This window comes from Mauremys reevesii, linkage group 7, assembly GCF_016161935.1.
Source record: "Mauremys reevesii isolate NIE-2019 linkage group 7, ASM1616193v1, whole genome shotgun sequence".
Taxonomy (NCBI): domain Eukaryota; kingdom Metazoa; phylum Chordata; order Testudines; family Geoemydidae; genus Mauremys; species Mauremys reevesii.
In genome coordinates, this window is record NC_052629.1 from 105,261,578 (window position 1) to 105,289,575 (window position 27,998).

Genomic DNA, 27,998 nt, shown 5'->3' on the forward strand with positions numbered 1-27,998 from the left:
CTGACCTTCTGCTTCCCCAAGTGAGTAGAGGTTCCAAACAAAAGGCTTGTTACCAGCTACTTTCCTCGGGATTAGTCTAGACTGAGTTGGATTTGTAGGGTTCAGTGCGGGTGGGTTAGAGTTAGAGATGGGGCCTAGCTGCTAAATTCAGATCCAGCTCTGGATCCAAAGGTTACTAAAGTTTGGGCTGACAAGATCTGAGATTCTGATTTGGGTCCATCGCTAGCTGACATTTACAGCTGACTCATTCTCTAAGTCCTTTTGATTCCAGGGTGGTATTTGGCCACATATAACGTGTGTGTGTGTGTGGTGCTCCTGGTTCTGACAGTTGAATTCCAACGCTGCTTGGAACCTCTCCCTCCACCCTCACACACAGCCCAGACAATGCTGAACTTCCAGAGAGAACATGGAATTCCCAAGCAGGCTCAAACTCCCCTTAGACCCTGTGCATCCTCAGCAGGTGGTACAGGGAGCTCAAAAGGAGGAGCTGCCTCATTTCTTAAAAATCAATCTTGAAAATCTCTTCCTTTTCCTTCTCTCTACTCTGTATTTACTGTCAAGAATTCTGGAGAAGCAACCCCCTTTCTCTCCCCACCCCCCATATGGTTTGGAAACCTAGAAATGAGATGCTTTGGACCTGAAATGCTCTATCTGAAGCCACACTACATTTTGGGAGTGTTCAGACCTGGACCTGAACTTAGTGACTTCGGCCCAACTCTAAGCAGCTCACTTTGCAATATGAAGGAAAACATCAGTGCAATGGCTCAGGGACTATACCACTGAATCCATTCTTCTGCTGCTGCTCACTCTTAGCCCTCTCAAGGAAGCTGGGTAGAGTTGAGTCATGTATCATTTAACAGTTTTTGTTTCTAATCCAGTTTGACACCGTAGATGCTCGGCATACATTTGCTGTGAGTGCAGAAAGTAAAGGTCAAGAAAGGTAGGTACTTTTTTTATTATTATTATAAATTAACTGAATGATTTATCTGTGTACAAATTTATGAATATACAATGCCATATATGTGACCAGCAACTACATGGCCCTATGTCCCATACTCTGTATGCCCTACCTATAGTGTGTACAGCTAAGTAAATATTATGATTTTATTGCCTGCTGTCTGTAGAAGACAGCTGCCATTTGTAAGGTAGAAGGGATGCAGCATGTCACCAGGGAGATGTACACACTGTGCTCTCTCACAGTCACTTTATTTTTGTTCTTTCTTGTTTTGATGTTTTCCCTTCATCAAAAATAAAAGCAGTTCAGAGCAAAAGTACATAGTTTCCTCTGCATATGGAAAAAAATAACATTGCCTCTGCATTTAAATCAGTGTGGAATAAAAGGCCTGGCCCTGGGCATATAAGAGGGAATAGTTATTGAAATATTGGGAAGCAATGTTGTTTGCAGTTATATATATAAAATTAATAATATCATTGCCATTTAACTTACTGGGTATCTCCTTCACTTGCCCATCATTTGGCATAGCTATGGCTATGCCTACTGATGATGCCCTTTTCAGCCTGACCATACAAATTATTAATTAACCTGTGGAACTCACAGCTGCAAAATATTATTGAGGGAAGTGTCTTAGTCCTTAAAAATAAAAAAAGGACTAAAATAAAAAAAGAACTTGACATTTGTATACACTGTAGTGGAAAACAGGAGAGGGAAATAGGAGGTGTTGAGAAAGGCACTATTATAGAAGAATGGGGTGGTTCAGTGACAGATGGCAAGGGAAAGTAGGTGAAGGGGAGAGGAAAGAGGGGAATAAAAGGACGATGGGGAATCATGGAACTACCAAGACATGTCAGATTCCACCTCAATCATCTTCCATGTTAGATCCTTTCTCTTTATTCTCTTTGTGAACACCAAATGTAAGCTCTTCAAGGCATGGATCTGTCTTTACTCTGTGACTGTGAAGCCATAAGATGATCCCCAGCAATAGTCAAAATAGACGGGCCATAATAACAGTTTCCAAGTACATAAAAGGTTGTTACAAGGAGGAAGGAGAAAAATTGTTCTCCTTAACCTCTGAAGATAGGACAAGAAGCAATGGGCTTAAATTGCAGCAAGGGCGGTTTAGGTTGGACATTAGGAAAAATTTCCTAACTGTCAGGGAATTAAGCTCTGGAATAAATTGCCTAGGGAGGTTGTGAAATCTCCATTCTTGGAGATTTTTAACAGCAGGTTAGACAAACACCTATTAGGGATAGTCTAGATCATACTTAGTCCTGCCATGAGTTCAGGGGACTTGAGGTCCCATCCAGTCCTATGATTATATGATTAATTTGCTAGCCTAGGACAGGGGTAATCAAGCATCTCATTCCCCACCCCCAAGATCATTCAGCTTCTCCCAGGTCCATATTGACCAAAGCCAGCTCCCTTGTCGCACCCCAAGCCATAACTACTTTCCTGCTTCCATTCCCATTCACACCAGAAGCCAGTGTCTTCTCCAACACACTTAACAGTGGTTGTCACGACTTAAAAACCACCTATCCATTTTTGCTTCTCAAAATAAAAGCAATGTACAGAAAACTGCAAACAACAATAAATGTTACAAAGACCATAAGCACAGCTAAACTAATCACTATGAAAAGCATGGCTAGCCAGGCTCAGAAATCAGATACATAGGGGACTAGCCACCTTAACAATCTGAATACCAAAATCTCTTCCTTAGCAAACCCAATTCACAAAGACACTGAAGCTATGTCTTCCTCTAATCTGAAGCATCTAGCTTTGACTACTGTTGGAAATAGAATACCCAACTAGATGAACCATTAGTCTGCTCTAGAGTGGCAATTTCATGCTGCATATGGAAGATATTTATAGATCCATAAATGCATGGTGCTCTGGGGTTGTGAAGGAACTTAGATACTATAATATTGAGCACCATACAAGAGTTAGGCAGATAGATAAAAGGAATGAGGGAAACGACATCTTCTCTTATGAGACCACTGTTTGTTTTCAGTCCTCTTCTGTCGGGGGCAACCTGGCACTGTGATTATTATCTGAGCGTATGTGAAACATTTGTGAAAAACCGAGAGAATTCCATTATGCCTAAGCTGCTTAAAACTGTGGATCATTTAAGGTTATTACATTGCTGCTTTGGGTTATTTTTGTTTAATTCAAACACTGCAGTGGCTGAGAGCTGATTTCTCTTTAAACAATCACTTCAGTGCCTTATTGCCATAGTAATCTTATGTATCTACAACATATGCAGCGTGTGAGAGCAATGTAGGCCTCCTTACAAATAAATAAATAAATGATTACACACACACACACACACACACACACACACACACACACACACACAGAACATCTTTCCTGGGACAATCTGTTTTCTATGAATTAAAGGAATGGTTTTTTTTCTGCGCAAGGTGAATGTTATTGAAAGGTGTTGTTGAGCACCAACAAATTCACTCTTTCTGTATTCTTGGACGTACGCCAAGAGATACATTTGCAGTGGTACAGCCCCCCATTTGGGGGGCACAGTTTTAACCCACAAAAAATTCACCTGACAAACTGGGGCTCTGGTAAAACCTTATCCCTATCCATGATCCCCTTTGATGTGCTCTACCTAAGGACAGGAAGTAACATACTTACCTCTAGTCCTTGTAAGCTGTTCCACATGGATAACACCATTGATTAAATTACCCACCTGAGCAAGGTGAGCAGTAATTTGGCCAGTAATTTTGCCCCAGCCCATAGGAGAATACAGATTGGTAACTACTGGATTAGCTGTGCTAAAGCCTGAATTCCTGTGTGTGAGGATACCAGTCTGACAGAATCCAGAGTCTGACCAGCTGTAGGAAACACTGCAAAACCTTTCTTTTCAAAAAGGCCATTCTGTCATTCTAATGACGATCACAACATTACCATCCCCTTCCACCTAAAAACCCAATCCACTAAACCAAACTAATAATAATCATCCTAATTAATAATACACAATTGAAATGAATTAACCTTAGAAATAAATTAATATGTTTTTAAAACCACATCCCTACCCCACGTAGAGTTTTTACTTTAAAAAAGGGAGGCCTGCCAGAAATTCCATGAAGTCCACTGGAGACTTCACTATCACTATTGTTTTATGTGGAAAATGCTCAGATCCTACAGTGATGGGCACCAGAATAACAACCCTAAGATAGATCAATCTTTTTGCCCACCAGAACTACCAAGAGAGCCAGCTAATTATGCACACCTATGGCACTATATACAAATGTCATCCAATAATCAGGTTGCCATTTGTGATCTGGAAACCTGCCCTAGGACTGAGAAAGATGGACCAGAGGGCACCAGCTAGTTGTCAAATGGTAACAATCTTCTGTCGCTGCCTATCTATGCAACCTAGCAAGGAGTCTTAATATGACTTTGAATGGAGTTTGGTGCCTATCCTGCTTAGGCACTTTTGTAAATTTTACTAGGTATCTATTTGCATCTGGGTGCCTATATGCCTTTGTAAATTTGGCCCAAGATGACTAGCCCATCTCCCAGGAGGAAAAATAACCACGCACGTACCACCACCTACACATAAGCACACTCATGGAAATGAAAGCAAAGTGCCATTTAGCTTAGATGGAATGGCTCATAATGTCATTTTTATGCAATCCTTACTCAGGCAAAACCTGTTGTCTATGACAGTTTTGCTTAAGGACTGAGTAAAAATTGAGTGTGGACTTCAAAATTTGGCCCAGTGATATTGATAATCTTGCAATTATGTAGCTCCATTCATCCCAATGGGTCCCAAAACTTATGTTAGGTGGGAGAGCCAGAATTTACTGAGGGTTTGTCTGTAAAAGTTAATTAGAAGTGAGCACAGGTTTAGCCTATGCATCCAAGATTCTCCTCCCTGATTGAGACATATTTTATTTAGAAATTTGCATTTCTCTAGGTTTGATTCCACATGTAGGCATGGCCATGTGTTTCTTGTTTCTCCATCATTATAATGAGGGACAAGGGAACCATGAAAAAAGAATTTTGGATTCAGTAGATATGTGTGTGTCTGTATGTGTGGTTATTTAGAGTCTAATCCAAAGCCCACTGAAGTCATTTGAAAGATTCCCATTGACTTCAAGCCGTGAGTCCCTTGGAAGGTGTCTCATCATCTTGCTGAGTTTGGATAACTTCCTGGATCGATGAGACTCCTAAATAATCCTGTGCAAAACCACAGCAGTTTGGGTTCCTGGTAGAGTTTCAGCAAAGTCATAAAACTGTCTTTCTTCTAATACAATTCTTTGGTCTGCAGTAGAAGACAGTGACTCTTTCTGTGGTTCTTTCCTATCATCACATGATGGCTTTGGGGTTTGTTCCCATGAATTCATAATGGCTGAATTCCACTTTGAACTTAGGGTAAATCATCAAACCTCCAGGGAAAACTATACTCAAATCATCATCAGTTCTGCTGCTTTTAGATTTCGTTACACAAGGTTTGCACAGCTCTGTCAGGATCGTGATAATGCAGCTTCTCGTCACCAGAGCATGTCTTTATTCTTCTAATTCTACATCTGTTTCTTCTGGCCTCTCTTCTATCTGAGGAAGGTAAATGACTGCTGGCTGCAAAACCATATAAATACCTCTCTCTCTCTCTCTCTCTCTGCATATCTCCAAATTAAAGAGGAAGTGAGAAAGTTTAATTGTGCCCCCTGCTCTGTGTTCCTTCTCACAGATTGGTGAAACTGTGGTAGGGGTAAATTGCAAGTACATTTTAATTCTGCCTCATATAAGCTTATCTCAAGCTTCGTAGCTCATTACGCCCTCTGTTTTTTCTCCTGAGACGCTATAGAAATACAACAGTGTAACTAACACTTTTCCTCATTTAGAACCACAGGTGGTGGGAGTATGTGTGAGCTGATTGTCTTTACTAGGTAATTATAGGTTTGTGCCTATTCCCATTGTCTCTGCAGGGTACTTGTACAGTACATGTGGTTGAGTCTTTTCAGGGTGGTTATAAAGTGGATTAACATGGAATATTGTCTTACTACAAAATGGTACACATTGATACACCTATGAACTCGTGTCGATGGGATGATTATGACTGAGGCCTGGTTAACCTCATCTATCTATAGAACGGTTGCTGTACTTCTGCGATCTGAGTGTCTCCGTAGAATGATTGTAGGTATAGCCTAGAGGTAGACTAAGCGTAGGTGGATCTCCTTTATCTATAGGTTGGGTGTAGACACATCAATGTCCCTTTTGTCTGTGCAGAATAGGTATGTGGGTTTTATCATACATCTAAAGTGTAGTTGTGGATACATATACGTTCATGAGTACATGGGGAATGATATTTCTATATAACAATGTACTCCTGGCATTTCCCATCTAATTTAATTAACTTTCTTGTGTACTGAATTTGTTTTTCCAATATAAAAATGTCTGAGGATGCTGTATGGTGACGAATTATCGGTGTGAAGGTGACTGGATTGACATTTCCTCTGGTTTAATGCACATTCCAAGTCCATTTAAAGATGTAAATATTATTATCCTTTGATTTCAACTTCTGATTCTTCCAGACGTTTGTGGCTGATAAGCCAGTCTCCCTTCAGGTTCTGCCTACTTTCATCAGTGTGTATTATGTTTATCAGACAAAAATCAATGTACAGCAGGAATGGATAGTGCATAGAACATCCAGCAGAAGCATCAGTATGTTAACTTTATGTTAATACAGCACATTAATGTTAACCTTTGAAAAACACACTAGCTGAAGTTGACTCTGTTGTTGACAGAGCAGATCTTTTCTGAATTTCTCTTCCCCTTTTCAAAGTAGGTCAGGATAATTGCATGAAGTCCTGGGATCCTATCTTTCTCCCACTAAAGTCAAATGGCTAATGTTAAGCATGTGCGTAAATCCCATTGAAGCCAATGAAACTTAACCACACTTAAAGTTACTCGTAAGTTTAGCTTCTTTGCTGAACAGGGTTGGGATTACATTTGAAGTCACCCAAATTCCAGCTTCCTAAGATTCCTACTCACCTGCTGCCTGTTTGCTACCTGAAGTCATAATATTCCCCGTGTAACATCACAATCATTTCCATGGCAACCAGACATGATGTTGCTGAAGATAACAACTTAATGTGAGGAATGAAGGAGCCACAGGACTAGATGGGATCGCAGGGCCGCCCAGAGGGGGCGCAAATGGGGCAATTTGCCCCAGGCCCTGCAGGGACCCCCATGAGAGTTTTTGGGGCCCCTGGAATGGGGTCCTTCACTCACTCTGGGAGCCCCGGAAAACTCTCGCTGGGCCCAGGCCCCCGGAGTTTCTTCTGCTCTGGGTCTTCGGCAGCAATTTGGCGGCGGGGGGTCCTTCCGCTCCGGGACCCCCTGAATCCTCTGGGCAGCCCTGAATAAGAGCAGTGCTTAATTTGTGCCAGGGCTTGCCAGGGCTGAGCCCCGGCATCTGTAGGCTTAGGCAGTTCATAGCCCCGGCACCGCTGGACTTGCCGCATCAGTTATGAAAGTAAAACAATTGCCTGAGCCCCGGCACCTCTTTCATTACAAATGAAGCACTGAATCAGAGTCCTGTTGTCATTTCTTCAGTTGTTCCCGATTATTCAAAATGGCCAAATGCTGTGTCCTGGAGAGCAGAGCTATCAGTATAGACACCTGAGCTGTGGTGTTGCAATTTGTTGGGCCCTGAGCAATAAAGCTACCATTGGGTTCCCCCAAAATCACAGGTCCTACCTCCCATTGGAGCTGCTGCTGGAGGCAAGAAATGGACATATATGATGGATGCTACTTTGGGGCCCTCAGAATAGTGAGGACTCTGACTCCAGTCCTTCTCACGCTATGAGCTGCTGAAGCTCAATGAGATCTGCTGAAGCATGGGTTTCAACAGAAACATTTGTGATTAAGCTTGGCCCTGTGATTACTGACAAGGCCTGGGTGTTGTTGCTGAGGCTGGCTACGTTATACTGGTATGTTAAATGGCAGAGCTGGTCAAAAGTTAAATTTGGGGGTCTGAAAACACCTGTACTATGAGGGTATTGGAAAGCTGAATCTGGATCCACATTTTGCGACAGCTTTTATCTGTGTATGGGGATCCTTGTTAATTATTTACTGGCTTCCACACCCCAAAACACAGATCCAGACACCTCAAAGTGTCCAGAATTCAGGTGCATATCCAAATATTGCTACTTAGGCCCTTCTATTAAATACTGAAACATGATCAGTGGCTAAAAGACTGAGTTAGCCAGTAGGGAAGAAACAGCTGTACTAAATGTTGCCCATGCAGTTTCCAGTATGCCAAGTAAAGATGTAAAAAGCTGAAGTGTGAGGGGAAATTGCTAAGGCTGTCAAGTGATTAAAAAAATTAATTGTGATTAATCGCACTGTTAACAATAATAGAATACCATTTGTTTAAATATTTGTGGATGTTTTCTACATTTTCAAATATATTGATTTCAATTACAACACAGAATACAAAGGGGACAGTGTTCACTTTATTTTTGATTACAAGTATTTGCACTGTAAAAAACAAAAGAAATAGTATTTTTCAATTCACCTGATACAAGTACTGTAGTGCAATCTGTTTATCATGAGAGTTGAACTTACAAATGTACAATTATGTAAAAAAAACCAAACCTACATTAAAAAATAAAACAATATAAAATTTTAGAGCCTGCAAGTCCACTCAGTCTTACTTGCAGCAAAGAATCCAGTGGCACCTTATAGACTAACAGACGTTTTGCAGCATGAGCTTTCGTGGGTGAATGCCCACTTCGTCGGATGCAAGAGTCTTATTTGAGTCTTACTCAGTCTTACTTGTGATTCATCCAATCACTCAGACAAAGAAGTTTGTTTACATTTACAGGAAATAATGCTGCCCGCTTCTTGTTTATAATGTCACCTGAAAGTGAGAACAGGCATTCTCATGAGACTGTTGTAGCTGGCATCACAAGATATTTATGTGCCAGATGTGCTAGAGATTCATATGTCCCTTCATGCTTCAACCACCATTCCAGGGGACATGCGTCCATGCTGATGACAGGTTCTGCTCGATAACAATCCAAAGCAGTGTGGACTGACGCGTGTTCATTTTCATCATCTGAGTCAGATGCCACCAGGAGAAGGTTGATTTTCTTTTTTTGGTGATCGGGTTCTGTAGTTTCCGCATCAGAGTGTTGCTCTTCTGAAAGCATGCTCCACACCTTATCCCTCTCAGATTTTGGAAGGCACTTCAGATTCTAAACCTTGGGTCGAGTGCTGTAGCTATCTTTAGAAATCTCACATTGGTACCGTCTTTGCATTTTGTCAAATCTGCTGTGAAAATGTTCTTAAAATGAACATGTGCTGGGTCATCATCCGAGACTGCTATAACATGAAATATATAGCAGAATGCAGGTAAAACAGAGCAGGGGACATACAATTCTACCCAAGGAGCTCAGTCACATATTTAATTAACGCATTATTTTTTTAATGAGCGTCATCAGCATGGAAGCATGTCCTCTGGAATGGTGGCCGAAACATGTGAATGCTTAGCATACGAATGCTTAGCATATCTGTCATGTAAATATCTTGCAATGCCAGCTACAAAAGTGCCATGCAAATGCCTGTTCTCACTTTCTGGTGACATTGTAAATAAAAAGTTGACAGCATTATCTCCTGTAAATGTAAACAAACTTGTTTGTCTTAGCAATTGGCTGAGCAAGAAGTAGAACTGAGTGGAGTTGGAGGCTTTGAAGCTTTACATTGTTTTGTTGTTGAGTGCAGTTATGTAACAAAAAAAAATCTACATTTGTAAGTTACACTTTCACAACAAAGAGATTGCACTACAGTACTTGTATGAGGGGAATTGAAAAATACTTTTCTTTTGTTTATCATTTTTACAGTGCAAATATTTTTAATAAAAAATATGCACTTTGACATCAGTTACAGCACAGAATACAATCTATATGAAAATGTAGAAAAACATCCAAAATATTTAATACATTTCAATTGGTATTTTGTTGTTTAACAGTGTGATTAATCACAATTAATATTTTTAATCACGATTCATGTTTTTAGTTAATCGCGTGAGAAATTACCACTTTGGGTTATTTATAATTTTTTCTTTTGCTCTCTCCCCATCTCTCCTCACACACAACTCCCTCAGGAATGGCTTCGGGGCTGATCTCCAGGCTGGTCTTGGGGCCAGCATTAACTAACAGGAGGCTCTGGTTTGGGCAAAAGCTTACTCTGCTCTCAGCCAACTGCCTAAAATCCAGTCACAATTGTGAGCTCAGCTTTGTCTTTCCCACCTTGGAAGAAAGAAAACCTGAGACTAGGGTGACCAGACAGCAAGTGTGAAAAATCGGGAAGGGGGTGGGGGTAATAGGAGCCTATAGAAGAAAAAGCCCCAAAAATCGGGACTGTCCCTATAAAATCGGGACATCTGGTCACCCTGCCTGAGACTCAAAAGCTTTTGTATGACAAAGACCTGTTCCTAAGAGGCTCTGAGCAGGCCCTACTCCTGTTCAAGTCAAAGGGACCTGCAGAAGACTCCCAGACTAATGATGGGCTCATGAACAACATTTAGATGCGAAGGACATTTAGTATCTCTACAGCACGTGGAATAACATGGAAATGCATTTAACTGTTCAGAATATGTATCAGAAAGAAATGTTTTACCTCTTACCTTTGCAAAGCAGTCCCCGGGAGCCTATCTGCAGGAGACCCATAAAACATAATGGACATCACACAATGAAAACCCAGGCGCGGTTTTGACAAGGTAAGGCTATGTGCCTGCAAATGAACGAGGAGAGGCAGGAGTTGGAATCTTCATAGAGAAGGTTAAAAAGGCCCGAGAGGCTGCCTGGCTTAGGGGGATTGGCACTGACCTAAGGCCGTTCACCTCTAGATCATCAGACCAAAACAGCCCTAGATTGAGAGTGACTGAAAATCACGACCTTCTGATGGCTGTTAATGGGCTAGGTGAAAAAAGTAGGTGATCTCAGTTCAGTCCCTCCAAATAATTTGCATCCTGGTCTATACTGGTTAATTAGCATCCTTATTAATGGTATAATCAAGAGTAGCCAAGGGCTGAATGGGACATGGGGACAGAACTCCTCCTTTCCTTGCTAGATATCACAGCAGGACAGGGCTGAGGCACATTAGAAAGTGGAGGTATGCGTGGGAAGCTTGGAGCTGCTGACCATGCTGTACTTCTTGTATGGTTAAATAGAGAACTTCACTTTACAATGCTGATTAAATTCTGCCCCTGTATGAAGTCATCAGGGTGTAGTTGGCAAAATATGGCCATATTCTGCCTTTTGCATGTATTTGCATGGTAAACCATAAAAAAGACACAAAGAACCACTATCCTATTTCTTTTCTTCATAGTAATGTAGGAATTGCCATACCTAATCAAACACATGGTCTATCTAGTCCTCTGTCCTATCTCCAACAGTGGCTAGTATGGGATGCTTGCTATCATCCTAGATAGACTGATCTTATAACTATTTTCCTCTCTTCTGTATGGGCTTATGTGCCTTTTTCCCCTATATATACTCCTTTTTAAACATAATCATAAACACACACACACACAGGAAGGTGCCCTTGAGAAATATTAAAGGTCTGCAATATAATTAGTTTGTATATAGAACTTTATGTACATTCGGAAAGAGTTCACAAGATGTAAGCAAAATGTTGTAAAGTTAAAGTAAGAATTGTTAGCCTGCATTTTTTTAGAAAAATGCAACTTCATTTGTAAGTGCAAAAATGCACATATTTTTGTGTGAATAACTTGCACACGCAATTACAAAAAACATGCATGCAAATTAGACCTGAAAATAATAACTTCTGTATAAGAGAGAGGTATTTTCATCTACAGATCTCAAATGCACAGTTCAAGATAGCACGTACTTAACTTTAAGCACATCCTTAAATCCATTTGAACAATGTGCTGAAGTGCTTTCTTGAATCAGGGCCTAAAAAGAAAACATCGGAACATTTTTATCGGTCTTAAATTTTGTTTAAAAAATATTTTCTCAAAATCTAAATATGGGTCCAAATTTGAGCTGAGAAGTACTCCTCTAATGTCAGTAAGAGTTTTGCATGAAAATGGGATGCAGAATTGGACTCATTGTGTGTCTGTCTGTGTGTTGTTCCTCATTAGTTCCTGATACTGTATCTGGATGCATAGGGATAATCTTAGGACAAATCTTTAGCCTGCTTTTATGCATTTATGACAGTTAACTGGCATATGAATATGCTTTTCAAAGACATGTGTTTTTGTTTCTGTGCATGCGTTATTATATTAAAAACATCTGGGAGAAAAATGGTTTTTTTTCCACAAACATTTTCAATTGAAAAAACAATTGGTTGGTTTTTTTGGTTTTCCAACAAAAAGTCAAATTTTTTCATGGTAAGTAGACACTTTCCATGAAAATTTTCATTTAGGTGAAACCCCAATTTTTCATTGAAAACCCCTGTCTTCGGAAGGCCGGCCATGCCAAATCTAAGTGAGTGGTGTTGTGGCTTGGAGCAGAGGGTAAGTTAGCAATGCAGGGGAGCCATTTAGGTGGAACAGGAGGAAAGGGCAGTTGTCCCACCCCTGCTGTGCTTCATACCAGCTCAAGCCAGGCTAACCTATCTTCTGCCATAACGTACATGTCCCTGCTTCCAACTCCCAAGCCATGTGTAAACTGGGCTCACCTCAAGAGTTACAGCTTTAAGAAGTAGAAGTAATCACACCATTACCCTTTTTATTTGTTTTTTTCTTCTTCAGCCTTCTCTGTTCGTTTATCATACATGTGGTCTAATTAAAGCTTCCTGCAGGACATTGCATCCAGAATAAATAATGACATGGCTTAGAAGGGCTCCAGATTACTTTTTCTTCTCTTCCAGCAGTGCTGAAAGGGAGGTTGCTGTTTAAAAACTGTGCCTGGGCAGAAGGGACAGTTTTATAATTGCATTTGCAGCCTTCTTTGTATCCTTTTGTATTATCTGCATGTACAGGGATAAACTGGACAGGCCTGTTGGAAAGCAGCCAGGCAGAACTGTCAGAGAGGGAGAGACTAGATTGAAAGTGAAATAGAAAAAGAAAATTAAAAAAATATGAAGAGGTAGCTCTCAGAATAACAGCCCTAGGAAGTAGAGTTAACCGGAGGATAACAATTCTGTTTCAAAGCAACTGGCCTGGGATGTAGGAGACCCAGACTTGAGTCCTTGCTCTACGTGGCTCAGAGCAGAGGTTTTCATCCCAGATCATTCTGAGGGCACGTCTACATTGCAATTAAAAACCTGCTGCTGCTCTCTATCAGCGGACTTGGTCTCCAGGGACTAAGGGGCTGTTTAATTGCAGTGTAGATGTTCAGACTGGAGTCTGTGATCTAGGACCCTGCAAGGTGGGAGGGTCCCAGAGCTCAAGCCAGAAAGTCTACACTACAGTTAAACAACCCCGCGAGCCTGAGTCAGCTGGCATGGGCCAGCTGCGGGTGTCTAATAGCAGTATAGACATAGCGGGGATTTGAGGTTGGGTCTTCCATAGGCCAGTGCCCTAACCACCAGGCTATCAAGTGTGTGAGTCTCTGTCTCTCTTCCCATTCCCCTTTCTCAGCATAACAGCCTATGTCATCAAAATTTCATTTTCTGGCCAACTCTACTAGGAGAACAGACCATTAGATAGTCCAAGTCCATGCCTTCTTCAGAAACACCCACAAACTCATGGTCAGTCAGCCTTTACGACCAGAATAAAAAGAGAAACCCCAAAGCTCTGGCATAGGTCTATGTCTGAGCCTGTTGTTTGTGTTGAGGGAGTGTGAGAACAACTGGAACGAGAGGAGCAAAGTAAATGGGATTCATGAAGAAACTACATGGCGAGCGTGTCTCTTTCACGCTTTCCTTGAGCATGCAAGGCGTGCATGTCCACCATTCAGAATGACAATATGATGTGATTCATAGCAACTGCTTCTCTCCAGTAAATTATCTGAAGACGCATCATTGTACCACATTGTAGTGGCACATATGAATTATATTAAAATCCTGAACAGATGAGGCGATAGCACCTATTACAAAGCCACTTACAAATCAGAGTCCATGGAATCATTTGTACCTGTCTCCTTTGCCTGTTATAGGTTACACATCTTATGGTAGTTTATTAAGGAGAAGGCAATTTCTGTTGTTAATGCATGTCTCAGTGTCTCACGTTCCACCCCTACGCACATACACAAATGGCTCCCCAGCATTGCTACCCCATGCTCCAAGTCACAACTCCACTCACTCAAATTTTGCCTGGCCACCCCTCTTTTATGACTGGCGGTGACTGGGCCAAATTTCAGTAGCATTGCAACCCTGTGCACTAGTTCACAATGCACTCACTCAAATTTGGCCTGACCCCCCCATCCCATGGCAGAGGGGCAGCGGGCCCAAATGTGAGTGAATGGAATTGTGACCCGGTGCACAAGATCACAACGCCACTAAAGTTGCAACAACTATTAAAAAAAAGTTGCTGTTTCCACAACAAAATCATGGCCCATGCTTTTCTTACTGCCTTGTTTGTACTTACCTAAGCATTGTATATAGTTGCCACCATCATATTCTCTCACAAACACTGAGGCATTGATCTCTGCCCACTCCTGTGAGATAGGGAGGTATTACCATTTACAGGCAGGCAACTGAGGCCCAGAGAGGCTAAAAGAGCCTGATCCAAAGTTCACCAAAGCCAATGGCTGCCATTGATTTCAATGGGCTTCTGTTCATAGCCCAAGTGACTTGCTCAAGGTCACACAGGAAGTCTCTAGCGCAGCTGGGATTTAAAGCCTGGTCTCTTGAGTCCTAGGTCAGTCCCTTAACCAAAAGATCATCCTAGCTCCACAAGTCTTTGCTTAGTCCTTACTCGGGCACTGGAAGCTGGGTGCTCAGCACCCTCAGCTCTCAGGAGGTGCTCAGCACCTTGTCGGATCAGACCAAAGGAGAACATCATGTTGTGTTCATCTGAGCCCCCTCTCTTCTCAATGACCTGGACACCAGATTGAGATCTTCCTTAGACCAAAGGACTTCTCATGGACGTCTCAGTGTGGGAAGGGAAAAGGGATCCTAGAAGAGCCTCCCCATGCATTCAATAGGTTTTACAGTGGCTGGCAGGGTTTTATCTATGTGATTCACATCTCTACTTGGGAGAGATGCATGGCTAGCACCCTGCACAGCTCCTGGAAAATACACCCGTCCAGGGAGGTCAATAGCTTTGTCAAAATTATATTTTTACAGAATGGAGCAGCCCCTCTGTGACCACTGGAGGAATGGACTAAATGACCTAGTCAGGCGTCTCCATCTCAAATTGCTGCGATATGATGGTATTGCCAATGTAAACGTGCTCCAGGAGGATGGCTGGCCTTGCTAGCCGTCAGGGAGAGCAGGTCTCAGGCAGTCATCTGTCCTTTCCAGTGAGTCTTTTGATACGGTGTGGCAGGTTTATTAAAATGCTATCGACAGGATTCTCTCACAAGTGCCTCTTCCATTCACAGGTAGCTGGAGAAATTGTTCCTTTAAGCACCAGACACTTAATTAAGAATGAAATAAACTCTCTAGCTCTCGGTCTCGCTCTCTTTTTAAACCATCTAGTGCATGGAGAAAGTGCATGGCAAGGTCTTGGCCAAACAGTTTGAACTGCAATCATCTTGGGATCCCCTTGGAAGCTAATTACCAGCTTTGTTTAGCTCTCTCCCAGACCCCCTTCTTCTCTCTGTGCAGATACTCTAATGACAAGAGTACGAAGCGGGTACTCAGCCTACCTTCGCCTAGACAGGAAGTCCTACGTGTTCCTCTTTCTTTTCCCACTAAGGAGTCCCTGGCGAGATACACTCTGTATGCTCTAATGACAGCACTGACATCTCTCCTCTTAACTAAGCTGGTCCCTCTTGTAAGCGATTGAGGACTAATCTGGCTGCTACAGCCTTTGAAGTTCGAGCTCTTCAAGATGGCTCTGCAAATACACGGATGGAATGTTGTGCAGTGGTCAGACTAGCTCAGGACTGGGAGTGCGGGCTCCTGGGTTCTACTCCCAGCTTTGTCACTGAAACTGACATACAACGTGGCCCTGGGCAAGTCACGGACGTTGCCACTCTGTGCATCAGTTTCGCCATCCGTAGAATGAGGTTGCGAAGCTTCTTATTGTTTGAAATTGTTCGTAGTAGGTTTAATGAGAGGTGTAAATGATCATACAGAGTCTGAACCCAAACCTGGAGTCTAAGGGCCTAATCCAAAACCTACTGAAGTCCTAGTGCATGCACAATTCCTATAGATTTCAACGGTAGTTAGGCATGTATCAGGCCCTACAATCCTGTATACAGCAGCTGAAGGCGGCACGCGAGCTGATTTTCAGTGGCACTCGCACTGCCCAGGTCCTGGCCACCAGTCTGGGGGCTCTGCATTTTAATTTAATTTTAAATGAAGCTTCTTAAACATTTTTAAAACTTTGTTTACTTTACCTACAACAATAGTTTAGTTCTATATTATAGACTTACAGGGCCGGTGCAAGGAAGTTTCGTGCCCTAGGCGAAACTTCCACCTTGCCCCCCCCAGCCCTGCGGCAGCTCCCCGTCCCCCCCTCTGCCCTGAGGTGCCCCCACGAAAGCTCCCCCGCCCTAAGGCGCCCCCCCATGGCAGCTCCCTCCCCCCAGGGAGCCATGCGGCACCTCCCCACCCCAGCTCACCTCTGCTCCGCCTCCTCCCCGAGCACACCGCCCCCGCTCTAATTCTCCTCCCAGGCTTGCAGCGCCAAACAGCTGATTGGCACTGCAAGACTGGGAGGCGGAAGAAGTGGAGCAGCGACCGCGCACTCGGGGAGGAACGCTATAAAAAAAAATTGGGGGCACCGCTTTTTGGCGCCCCCAAATCTTGGCGCTCTAGGCAACCGCCTAGTTCGCCTTAATGGTAGCACCGGCCCTGTAGACTTATAGAAAGAGACCTTCTAAAAATGTTAAAATGTATGACTGGCACGGAAAACCTTAAATTAGAGTGAATAAATGAAGACTCGGCACAGTACTTCTGAAAGGCTGCCGACCCCTAGCCTACAGTCTCCTTTATATTTCCTTGCTTCTCTTGTATAAGGCACAGGTATTGCTGTTTATTACTCCATTTTATCATCTAACCCAACTAATTCTCCTGATTTAAGGAGAATGAAGGAGGAGTTCCTAATTTTCTTAGTAGGTAAAGGATAATTAATACGGAACGCACTGGTCATTAGCTGTAGTAACAATTGGTAGCCGAGGGATTCTTGGCCTGTTAAGCGGCAATCATTTCTGGCTTAATAGCTGCAGAAGCACATAGGAGAAGTCTAACACAGGGTCAATAAGGTACAGTGATGAATAGGGGATGGAGCAGTGATGTACATTCCCAGGGGAGAAGAGAAGGCACAATCTATCCTAGGTTGCTCAGTCAATGGACCACCTCTTCAGAAGGTGCAATGTGTACTTGCCTCTGAACCCGGCTGGGCCTAGACCTGGGTATTGCGGTATGTATTGGTCCTCTTACACTCATTCTAACATGGGCCTAATGCATCCTGTAATATGCGGCCGGCATGGTCTCTTGATTATTCCCAGGTTGATAGCAAGCCTAGAGTGTAAGTTGAAGAGTGCAGGTCTTCGGGGGGGGGCGGTTTCTTATCATCAGCAGACCCCTCTCCAAAGATTTGGCAGAGACAAGGGTGATGCATTGTCCAATGTTGCAGCTATGTGTACTGCCAACAGGCTCTCCTCCTCTTGTTTAAAGTGCAGCTCTCTGCGGTGCATTGAAAGCCCCAATAACATTGAGCACTTGACACATTCTCAGCTCTGTACAGACATTACCTAATCAATCCTCACAATCCCACGCTGAGGGGAGCAAGTAAATATTCCTGGGCCCAGTTCACTCCCATTGTACAAGCCAGGCTAATGGCCCATGGTGGCATTAAGTCACCCAGGAGTGGGCACACAATGTCACAAGCTTCCCACCACCCCTACTCCACTGGGGAGGGGGCCTTGATGTGCATCTGAAGTGCATTTCCCAGGGGGAGCCTCAGCTATAAATAAAACTGGCCTCTCCCAACAAAACCTCCAGGTACAACCACCATCCGCCTCCCCCTGGAGATGACTGGGGCAATGTCCCTGTGAATGCAAGGGACATTTATTCCATATCCCTATCTATGCCCCTGGGGATGAATCTTGTCCATCATCTATATTTGACAGAGAGGGCGACTGACATAGAGAGGTTCAGTGACTTCTCCAGTGTCACAGAGTGAGTCAGTAGCAGGGCTGGGAATAGACCCCAGCAGCTCCTGTATGTGTTCCGGTCCTGTGTTCCACTCACTAGACCATGCTTAATATTGCTTACCTCGACTCATTCCATGTAGTGGCTTGGCATGCCGTATGCCCACGCCACACCTTCCCAGATTCCCATTTAGTCCCCCTGTAGCGGGGTGATCACCCGCTCCTGCCCGGGAGAGCTTAAAACACCCCTGGCAGAGGGCTGGGGCAGGGGAAAAGCTGGGCTGATTGGCAGAGCAGCTGCAGCTGGGCCGTGCCCCAATCAGGCCACAGCTGGCCTGTATAAAAAGGCTGTGAGCCAGAGGCCCAGGAGGAGTCTCTCTCCGGCTGGGAGAGAGCAGGGCCTGGCTGCCTGCAGAAAGGGTACTGGGAGTGAAGCAGGGCTGGGGAGAGCTAGAGGAGCAGGGGGAGCTCCAGGCTGGCAACTCCCCAGGCTGCAGGGCCTGGTCCAAGGCCCATAGAGGTACTGGGAGGCAGAAGAAGGCAGCAGGTTCAAGCCCCCTTGCCTATGATGAGTGGCTTTTACACTGCAGTCTGCCCCAGGGAGCGGGGGCTTGGTGATGACTGGCAGTAGATGACTGAGGCAAGGTGGGGATAGAGGGTTGGGGGTTCCCCAGAGAGCGGAGACCCAGAGGCAGAGCGTGGGCATATTGCCAGGGGGCAGCACCCCAGATAAAAGGGCACCGGGGTCCGGGAGGGACACGGGGCCGGAAACAAGCGGGACACCGGCCTGCAGAGGGCACCCAGGCTGGAAAAGAGCTAATTCCCTGAGACGACCAGCAGGAGGCACCGCAGGGGTGAGTCCTGCATGCTTACAAGCGGTGGAGAATGCAGGCATGTGCGGTCCACCCCGATACAAGGGGCCAGGGCAAGGACTGTTGGTTGATTGCCCAGATCCATGACCGGAGACATGAGAGACCTTTACTGGAGAGCCTGTGTGGTCTGTCTTGCTGAGCAGCAAGCAGGGCTGCTTCAGCTGCTGAGGGGGAGGGCACAAGGACCTGTTGGGCCTGTGGGGAGCCAGGGCATTTGAAGAGTGAGTGCCCCCATGGAACTCGCAGGGCCCAGGCAAGCCCTGAAGGAAGGGCTACGCCAGAGACAGCCCAGAAAAGAGCTAATTCCCTGAGACGACCAGCAGGAGGCGCCGCAGGGGTGAGTCCCGCATGCTTACACCCCCCCTTTAGTATTCACTGTCCGCTTGCATATTGGAACACTGCGTATGGCACCAGCCAAAGGGGCTGTGTTGGGAAGTAAGCACTGTCGGGCCACACCTGACTCCAAATGCTGCCGAGTGCTGCTTCTTAGATCAACTTCTCTCTCTCTCCCTCCTTAGCTACGTGTTCCTGCTCCTGTGCGCTAATGAGCCACATGCACGACAGAGGGTGGTTTTGCAATCGCTTCGGAGATAGTAGCCTGCACGGTAAGTGGGGATTCACCACCAAGCTTATATAAACAGCATTGCCCTTGAAGTGCATCATTTCCCCACTGTGCTGAGCTTTGTAAAGATCTCTTTCTGATCCTATTGACGGCAGGCGTATTAACAGTCATGCTCGTAGCGTGGAATGGCTTTGTGTAGCCTAAAGCCATTAGGTTTGCCTTCCTGGATCGAGGCTCATTAGCAATGGGAAACATTTAAATGATTGCTTGATTAATTTCTCTCAAAACAGGGTCTGCAACCTTCTAGCATGACAGGGAGGATGTTTGTGGAGCTAAAGCGTGCGTGTTTCATGTTACATAAGGGGGTGACACATGAGTACCAGTGGGTTCTGGAGCGGGGGGATTCTTGCTCCTCAGGTCAGAAAAGGGTGAGAGGGTCACAGAGTTGTCCCTCAGCCTCAGAGGCAGTGGGAAGAGGATAGAGTGGCTTCTGAGGAATCACTTGCTCCTCCAGTGGCTGTTCATGCGAATATTGAGATATACCAGGCCCACTGGTGATTGCTGTGAGGATGTGTCTCTAAAACAAATGGATCCATGAGGCCATATAATCTAGTAATGGTAAAGGCCTATTCAATCATCTAGTCCATCCCATGGTGCCCAGCACAGGACTGTTCCTATGGTGGTGCCCAGTCTAGTTTTAAATTAGTCAGATCATGGGGCTCCTGTCTGCAGATTTCTTTTGATATTTTCCTAACCAGATTTTTACTAGTTTTTTTCTTTTGTGTGTGTATATGTGCATTGATTACCCAAATAGATAAGTGCATGAAATGCAAAAAAGAAATCAAGGGAAGCTCCCCCCTCCACCTACAGAGTCTGCATAAAAGCCTCATAGGGAGAATAATGAAATGAGCCAGGATAGTAAAGTGGGGAACAATCGGAAATCGAGCAAAATGGAAAGAAAAAACAACAATAAAAGCAAGAATGAAAATAGTATTTCAGCCACAGTGCTACTGAGCAGATCGCAGGCTCAAAGCCAAATCTGTGGTTTGCAGATGAGAGAAAAGATCATTAAAGATCCCCCACCCACCCACCCACATTCCTACAAAATCTAAGTAGTCCTGCTCCAGGTCCCTTGAAACAAAAGCAAACATAATCTGGTTGAGCTCATTCTCTGCAGTTTAATACAGAACTTTTAAGAGTCATGGTGTCCACTAACGTTGGTTTGCTTGGCTGCAAGCTCTGGCAATCTTCAGTTCTGTGCAGGGGCTCTACTTCCCGGCAGTTATCTCAGCAAAGACTGGTTTGAAACATGCATTTCCAAATACAGCCCTGCAGCAGGCTGCTCAAATACATACCAAGATCATGGCCAGATCTATGTATGCATTATGTTCATTGGGGTGGTGCTAAAGGGTGCTGTCCGTGATTATCCCAGTCCAGTTATTTCTTGGAAATACTATTCATTTCAAACATGTCCCTTTTCTTCTCTGTGTGAACCACCCCATTTGCCAAGAATATTTGCTAGTTGTAAAGGGCTCAATTGTGGTTTTGCCATAAACCCTGTTTAAGGGGCAGCACATAGCTGTGCTACCCCAGGCACAGCTCAGGAATCAAATTTTGGCTAAGAGTCATAATCAGCTTCCCTGTATCTTGCAGTGGGTGAGGAAGTACTGTGCATCAGCCCCTGTACCTGGTGTCGCGTACGTCTCCCAGTGTGCTGGCCCAGCTGCGCTGGCTGGCTCATTGTGGTGTAGAGCCAAAGCCGCACCCATTCTTCACTCCTTCCTGCTCGCTCCCCCCTCGTGTGTGCAGGAGGAGGAGAAGCATCTCCACAGAGTCTGCTGTCCACCTCTGAGTTGCTACCCCACAGTATCATAGGCACCAGCTCCATGGGTGCTCTGGGGCTTAAGCACCCACGGGGGAAAAAATAGGTTTCAGAGTGGTAGCCGTGTTAGTCTGTCTCAGCAATAAGAAAGAGGAGTCCTTGTGGCACCTTAGAGACTAACAAATTTATTCTTGACCTCTGATTTGTGTCCGTTTATTCTTTTGCATAGAGACTGTCCGGTTTGGCCAATGTACATGGCAGAGGGGCATTGCTGGCACATGATGGCATATTCCACATGGGTAGATGTGCAGGTGAACGAGCCTCTGATGGTGTGGCTGATGTGATTAGGTCCTATGATGCAAACAGGGAAAGATTAAGAATGAGTTCTCAAAACTGGATACTCTCATAAAAAGTATCAGAGGGGTAGCCGTGTTAGTCTGGTTCTGTAGAAGCAGCAAAGAATCCTGTGGCACCTTAGAGACTAACAAATTTATTCTTGACCTCTGATTTGTGTCCGTTTATTCTTTTGAATAGAGACTGTCCAGTTTGGCCAATGTACATGGCAGAGGGGCATTGCTGGCACATGATGGCATATACCACATGCCCCGGTAAATTTGCAGGTGCTTGCATCTGATGGTGTGGCTGATGTGATTAGGTCCTATGATGCAAACAGGGAAAGATTAAGAATGAGTTCTCAAAGCTGGATACTCTCATAAAAAGCCAACTTTCCACACAAACTTCCTTGTGGCTGGACTTTACAAAAACTAGACAAGCCATTTACAACACACACTTTGCTTCTCTGCAAAGGAAAAGGGACACAACTATCTAAACTGCTACATACCACAAGGGGCCACAACAGTGGTTCCCTTAACTCACCCAACAATATTGTTAATCTATCCAGCTATACTCTTAGCCCGGCAGAAGAGTCTGTCCTATCTCAGGGCCTCTCCTTCTGCCCCTCCACCCCCACAAACATGTTACAGTTCTGCGGTGACCTGGAATCTTACTTCCGACATCTTCAACTCAAGGAATATTTCCAACACACCTCTGAACAGTACACTAATCCACAGAAAACTTTTTACCAACACTAAAAAAAGAAGGATTCTGTGTGGACTCCTGGTGAAGGTCGAAACAACAGACTGGACTTCTACATAGTGTGCTGCCGCCGACGTGCACAGCTGAAATTGTGGAAGAGCAGCATCACTTGCCCCATAATCTCAGCCGTGCAGAACACAATGCCATCCATGGCCTCAGGAACAACTCTGTCATCATAATCAAAAAGCTGACAAAGGAGGTGCTGTCGTCATCACGAATAGGTCGGAATATGAACGAGAGGTTGCTTGGCAGCTCTCTAACACCACATTCTACAGGCCATTACCCTCTGATTCCACTGAGGGTTACCAAAAGAAACTACACCATTTATTCAAGAAACTCCCTGAAAAAGCACAGGAACAAATATGCACAGACACACCCCTACAGCCCCGACCAGGGGTATTCTATCTGCTACCCAAGATCCATAAACCTGGAAATCCTGGACACCCCATCATCTCAGGCATTGACACCCTGATAGCAGGATTGTCTGGCTATGTAGACCCTCTCCTTAAGCCCTATGCTACCAGCACTCCTAGCTATCTTCAAGACACCACTGACTTCCTGAGGAAATTACAATCCATCGGTGATCTTCCAGAAAACACCATCCTGGCCACTATGGATGCAGAAGCCCTCTACACCAACATTCCACACAAAGATGGACTACAAGCCATCAGGAACAGTATCCCCGATAATGTCATGGCAAACCTGGTGGCTGAACTTTGTGACTTTGTCCTCACCCACAACTATTTCACATTTGGGGACAATGTATACCTTGAAGTCAGTGGCACTGCTATGGGTACCCGCATGGCCCCACAGTATGCCAACATTTTTATGGCTGACTTGGAACAACACTTCCTCAGCTCTTGTCCCCTAATGCTCCTACTCTACTTGCACTACACTGACATCTTCATCATCTGGATCCATGGAAAAGAAGCCCTTGAGGAATTCCACCATGATTTCAACAATTTCCATCCCACCATCAACCTCAGCCTGGACCAGTCCACACAAGAGATCCACTTCCTGGACACTACAGTGCTAGTAAGTGATGGTCACATAAACACCATCCTATTCCAGAAACCTACTGACCGCTATACTTACCTACATGCCTCCCGCTTTCATCCAGACCACATCATACGATCCATTATCTACAGCCAAGCTCTAAGATACAACCGCATTTGCTCCAACCCCTCAGACAGAGACAGACACCTACACAATCTCTATCAAGTGTTCTTAAAACTACAATACCCACCTGCTGAAGTGAAGAAACAGACTGACAGAGCCAGAAAAATACCCAGAAGTCACCTACTCCAGGACAGGCTCAACAAAGAAAGTAACAGAACGCCACTAGCCGTCACCTTCAGCCCCCAACTAAAACCTCTCCAGTGCATCATCAAGGATCTACAACCTATCCTGAAGTTTGATCCCTTACTCTCACAGATCTTGGGAGACAGGCCAGTCCTCACTTACAGACAGCCCCCCAACCTGAAGCAAATACTCACCAGCAACCACACACCACACAACAAAAACACTAACCCAGGAACCTATCCTTGCAACAAAGCCCGTTGCCAACTCTGTCCACATATCTATTCAAGGGACACCGTCATAGGACCTAATCACATCAGCCACACTATCAGAAGCTAGTTCACCTGCACATCTACCAATGTGATATATGCCATCATGTGCCAGCAATGCCCCTTTGCCATGTACACTGGCCAAACTGGACAGTCTCTACACAAAAGAATAAATGGACACAAATCAGACGTCAAGAATTATAACATTTAAAAACCAGTCGGAGAACACTTCGACCTCCCTGGTCACTCAATTACAGACCTAAAAGTCGCAATTCTTCAACAAAAAAACTTCAAAAAAAGACTCCAATGAGAAACTGCAGAACAGGTATTAATTTGCAAATTGGACACCATTAAATTAGGCTTGAATAAAGACTGGGAGTGGATGGGTCATTACACAAAGTAAAAATTATTTTCCCATGCTGTTTTTCCCCTACTGTTACTCACACCTTCTTGTCAACTGTTCTAAATGGGCCACCCTGATTATCTCTACAAAAGTTTTTTTTCTCCTGCTGATAATAGCTCACCTTAATTGATTAGTTTTGTTAGAGTTGGTGTGGCAACACCGATTTTTTCATGTTCTCTGTGTATATATATCTTCCTACTGTATTTTCCACTGCATGCATCCGATGAAGTGGGTTTAGCCCACAAAAGCTTATGCCCAAATAAATGTGTTTAGTCTCTAAGGTGCCACAAGGACTCCTTGTTGTTTTGGGGCAAAAAAATAGGGAGTGCTCAGCACCCAGCAGTCACAGGTGTTCTGTGGGGACTCAGGGTTTGGGGTCCCATGGTTTGGGGTTTTGAGTACAGAGATCTCAGCCTGCTTAGTTCCATGGTGAACACACCAGAAAACTCATGCCAACATTTGGAAATGTATTGATTGGGATACACAGCAGAACAACTCAGCTCCGGGTAGACCTGTTAGGTTCCAATTATTGCAATAGCTCCATTGGCCTGGACTGATTGCTCCACTGCCTGCTCTTCCAGAGCCATCAGCAGTTTTGGTGCTGCTGTGTTGCCCAATCTGAGGTTTCCCTGGCATGACCCACAAATGCCTTTACATGCAATTCTGCGTTTAAAATAAGAAAAAAAGGGCAAGTTTCCCTCAGGCGCCGTCAGATGCTAATACAATCTGTAATTAATTCAGATTCTGATGGGCTCACATTTCTCTCACTCGCTCACAACTTCAATCAGATTTGTGTGGCTCTGCTTTCATGCCACTTCGCGCTGCAGTTCTGATTTATCTAGAACTGTGCTACATGGGCATATTGGCAGGAAAGACTCAGATAAAAGAAGAAATCATGAGGGAAATCATTAATGCAGAATGTATTTTAAAAAAAAACCTAAACCAAAAGGTCCCATGCTAATATGAATCCCCCAGGAATGCCTTAAATTACAGACAATTTGCTTGATTGGACTGCACTGGTCCTAAGTATCAGAGAGAGACAAATCGCTCTTAACAAATGTTAAATCAAATAAGATAGACAAGAAATCTTGATAATGTGAAATGAATTTTGTAAAATTAAGACATCTGCAGAATGTTCCGTCCATAATAAAGCAATAATCTCCCTGAAATGGGGCCTGTCTCATTATCCAGTTTGATGACTGGTTTGAGTGATCTTATCTCATAAACGAGTTAACTCTAAAGCAGTAAATGGTATTTTTCTTTCCAGACACCAATGGGTGGTAGGAAATACATCTGTCTATATTTGTCCGTCTTTCTAGTGGCCAATCTCCCATTCATTCTCTGTCACCTGCATCCAAGTTGATTCCACTGGATGCAGGGAAGAACCTTGCTGCTCGGTGATCACCAGGTACAGATTACATTTTTGGGATTACATTTGCTAGGAAGAAGCTTAAGGCAGTTTGCCTCTCGGCTCCAGAGCTGCCAAGCTTCAGGCAGGGGCTGGATGAGATTTTCTCTGTGCTTGGGAGAGACTGCATTAGGATGAAGGGAACATTTTCTTTTGTCTCCTCCTTAGCTCTCATTCCTCATGTCCTGCCCTTTTCCCCACCCTTGCACTGCTAGTGCCAAAGGAGAGCACCTAGCCTCCCTGCCATTATGTTATTTTCACACCCAACCCATCAACACTCTGCTCTGCCAGATGCACTTGTCAAGTCAAGAGCCAAGCAGAGAATGAAGGAATTGAGTCCAGGGTTTTTGACTGGAGTCTTTACTTACCACTCTGGCCAGGTGTTTTGGCACCATGTAGAGGGTTGGTGAGATGAGCAGACTGCACTCTGACCATGTAAGCAGGATCAGGAAGGGGCAATTGAAAAGGGCAGGGTTTAGTTACCCTCCCATACTGCTCCCCACTGGAGTTATAACCGAGATTAATTTGTCCTGGAATCTCATCTCCAGCCCTGTTCTTTTACATCCCTGATCAATCCACTTTTGCTAAACTAGGAGGGAAGCATCCATCCATTTAAATGTCCTTTAACAAAGGGAAGAGTGAGTGGATTCAGTGCTCATGAGAGCGAGGGTCTCCTAGCGCTGCTGCCCCCACGTGGTTCTTGCCTGTGCGCCTCAGTCCTGACCTGCCCATTAAAGAGACATCTATAAAGCCACCAGTTCTGAGGGGATTATTTTTATAATAAGCTCTTGTCAGTAGTTCCTTGTGGCAAAGAGGATGTAATTGAAAGAAAGAGACCACTCACAGTGCAGGCTATTCAAACACACCGAGGATCATGTATCATAATGCACCTTAAACTGATTTGCTGTGAGTTACTGCGAAGTAATATACCCCGTGTCGGGTACTGCAGTATAGCTGCAGGTCACACAGCATTGCCTAGTGCATAAACAAGGCTGCATGGCTTAGAGCAATGTTATAATTGAACATATATTGTGGATTATTACTCTGTGTGATATGCAGTGTGGAGCTGGGACTGTCTCTATTTCATATTGCATCCGAGCTAAGTTGGAAACTGTTTTTAAGCCACCATTCAAATGCAGAACAGAAGTAAAAGGCTCTAATGATGATAATAAAGCAACATGTCTCCAGGGCGAACAAGTGTGTTGGGCACTGCAATTCTGTCTGTGATCTCTCATAAAGTTAGATGGTTCCATCAATGGGGGAAGTAAACACCCTGAATAATTAAAGGTGAGTTCTGAACAGCAACCCTTCAACTCCCCCTAGGCTTTATTAATATAATTGATTTTGGAACATTAATACTGGTATTTGTCAGCCTTAAGTAATTGAAAACCGAGGGTGAGTGAGAAGGCTGGGGGAGGAGCTAATGGCTAGCCCTCAGCCGCAAATTCATGGCCGAGGGAGAGAAGTGTCTGCTACAAAGAACTGATTAGTTGTGTCAAGAGATTAACTTTGGTCTTACACAGGAATTAAGAAGACGTTTTTTGAAAAAGAGCAAACACATGATGGGTGCCGGAGAAGTTACAGAGCAAGGAGCTCCAAATGCCACATGGCTCTTCTTATAATTTTTGCATAAATAGTTTCCCCTGTGCTTCCATTTCATGCTTTAGCATTCCTGAACCAAGATCAAGGGTGAGACCCGAGCAGGTCTCAGTGGAAGAAAGTTACCCTGGAGGTCTCTGCCAAAGTGGCATAGAACTGATAGACTAGGCTTGTAATCAACTCTCTGAACTTAGAGAAAAATTTTACTGATCCATGAATTTCAAGGCTGAAAGAAGGAGCTCATCAATATGGACGTTTTTCTTTCTTTCAGATTAAGAGGCTCACACTGTTCTTTGGAAAATTTAAAATGCTGAAATCCTGATTTAGCCTCGGAGAGCATAGTTTTTTACAAACCATCAAGAGAACAAAAATTATATGCATCTTCCCAATATTGTGTCTGGATAATGCCATGTTACCTGGCAAAAGTACAAGTATGAAATTAAATTTCAGATACAAGCTAGGCCTGATAGGAGATGCTTGATGACTTCCAAAGGATCTGTCCTGAACCACAGT

At 44.2% G+C, this 27,998-nt stretch overlaps 1 long non-coding RNA gene across 1 annotated transcript; it reads left to right on the top strand.

The window, feature by feature from the left end:
• The first annotated feature begins 465 nt into the window (after positions 1-465).
• LOC120409024 lies at positions 466-27,867 on the top strand. The gene is made up of 3 exons (XR_005601058.1): positions 466-940; positions 19,547-19,633; positions 27,757-27,867. It is a non-coding gene; the product is annotated as an uncharacterized LOC120409024 (long non-coding RNA).
• The last annotated feature ends 131 nt before the right edge of the window (positions 27,868-27,998 follow it).